We start from the raw sequence: 2,500 nt of genomic DNA, 5'->3' as shown, positions 1-2,500 counted from the left end.
AATTAGGAGATTTCTTAATCAAGAAGAAAGGGAGGAGATTTCGAATGAACCAAGAGGGAGAGAAATCAGATTTCGATCCAAGGGGTTTTGGTAAGCAAGAAGGGTTCCTGCGAATTGAGATTAGATCTCATTCTCTCCAGAAAAGAAAACAGTTCAGCCTTTTCGTTTCTGGAAATCTCTTCCTGTCGCCGCCATCTGCATTATTGCAAGATTTGATCTTTGCAGAAAAGAAAGTCAAGAAACCAGTTCTTGACATCAGTCTTGCAAGAAAGACTGAACGAATTCAGTGTTTAGTACATCCAGGGGATTCTTGCGAAGGATCCAGTGTGTAGGACGCACCCTGCTGGTTCTGTTCCATCCACAGCTGTGTCATCTTCAGCAGGGACAGATCTTGGAGCATTCTTTGGGCGTGAACACCAACTTTGGGAGATACTGCTTCTCCGGATCAGGTATAATCCTCCCATTTATCTTTTGGTACAGATCTGGTTTGATTAGGGTTCAAGTAGATCCTTGAATATTGTATTCTAAATTCAGGGAATATGATTCCCAGTTGGGAGAAGGTAGGAAATTTTTGAAATTCGCCCCACCCATTCCGCAACCTTTATGGCGTCCATCAGATGGATCCTACCATTCTTTCAGTGGTATCAGAGCCACAGGTTCGAATCTTGAACCAAAAGAAAATCAGATCTGACTCTGTGCAGATGGATAGAAGGTGTTCTTTCAAGATTTGCGCAGATTGTTTTCTTTTTTCAAGAAACTGTTTCTTGTTAAGGGCGATTGATCTGAAATTAATTTCTATTAAATCCAAAATTTATTTGGAATTGTTCTTTATTTATTTTGATTTAATGGACTGTTCAAACCTGGAGATCGCAGTGCAGTTTTAGCGCAGATGGTCTGCGCACCCTTTTTCTTTTCTATTTATTTATTTCATTCAATTCGGTCTGTAAATAATTTTTTTTATTTTTAGACTGAATGTATAGGATTTGATCAAGAATGTAATTAATAGAAATAGGATTTCTGTTATTTTTCTTGATTAAAGAAGATGGAAGAAGATGGCGGCGCTGGAGATTTGCAGATGGAGAAATCGTTTTCTGCGATTTGCAGTTTATGAAACTGCAACCCTTGTGATTAACCTCTGTTTTGCAGGTGGTGCGAACAGTCCATAATTGTTTTGTGTTTGCTAGAAATCAAAACTATTAATTTCAGATCATTCAATAATTAATTCTTGAATTGAAAATCAGTTTTGGACCATTTCGGACTAGATTGGACCAAAACTGTTTGGACCGAATCTGGGTTTCGAAAGGGGCTGTTCTCAGTCCAATTGTTTCACACTTTTGTTCCAAATCTGATGTTCAATTACAGGGATTCATTCGGCCCACCTGTAAAGCCCAGTTTTAAAGGGTTAAAACTGCAAAAGCCCATTATTGTGAGATAAGCTGTATGGGCCGAACTGCTATCTGCGATTCAGCCCATACACCTAGTGGACATTAATCGTTAATGACTTGGTTTTTAAATGGGCCATTGAATGGGCTTTACAGCAATTAATTGATTGGATCAATTCCTCCTTTACATGTGATGTTTGGATGTTTGATGTGCTGCGACCATGGGCCATAAGTACTTGGCCCGTGATGACTCGTTAGTGGCTCTTGCGCACACCATGGCTGAATGCACATCATTGCCATGGTGTCCCTGAAGGTCATTGGATGACCCCCCTCTTTGCCTGGTGGGCCCCACAACCCTGAAAAGGGATGCGTACGGAACCCCTAGCCGATTAAGGCTCACCAGAAATCTGACTTTATGAAAGTCAGTGGGAGCCACTTTGGTTTGACCTAAATTAGAACTAGGCCGTAATTTTGTTCCCTCCAGCAAATATGAATGCAAGTGATAGGGAGATCCATATGATGGACTCTCTAAAGGCCTTCCGTCATTAGCACAATGATGGGTCCATCAGTAATGAGGAAACGCACCATAAAATTGGGCTATCCATTTGCTGTTGGATCTGTTAGAGTGTTTCATAAGATGATAGGGGCGTCATAGACCGATGTGGGAGGGGCTTCACCGGAAAATGGGAACTCTCTCACGGTACCTTGGCGTAACCTGAATATGATGGGTGTGCACTCACTGGACAGAAGGGTTTACCTGAAAACGGCTCTGAACCTTGTTTGACAGAGGCCAAAGGGAAACTCATTTGATGAGTGGATATGATCCGTCACAGAAAGGTGGTGGGGTTATGCAGCTGAAACAGTTGGCTTCACGCACCCCATGTGATTTCCCACATTTCCAGAGACATTTCGTCGTCTCCGTCACTGAGATAGGAGGGAAATCTCAGAGATGAACAAATGGGAATGGAACATAGATTAAAAGCCATATCTATGTAGGTAAACATGAATCAAACTAAGGTTGTGGACTAATGATTTTGCTGTTTTATCAGAAAATGGCAAACGGTCAATTTGCAAAGCTTCTAGACGATAACAAGCTTAAGGGCCCAAACTATGCCGAC

This window comes from Nelumbo nucifera, chromosome 6, assembly GCF_055504915.1.
Source record: "Nelumbo nucifera cultivar China Antique chromosome 6, China Antique-T2T, whole genome shotgun sequence".
Taxonomy (NCBI): domain Eukaryota; kingdom Viridiplantae; phylum Streptophyta; class Magnoliopsida; order Proteales; family Nelumbonaceae; genus Nelumbo; species Nelumbo nucifera.
The sequence above is the reverse complement of the archived record's forward strand: the minus strand, read 5'-3'. Positions refer to the sequence as shown.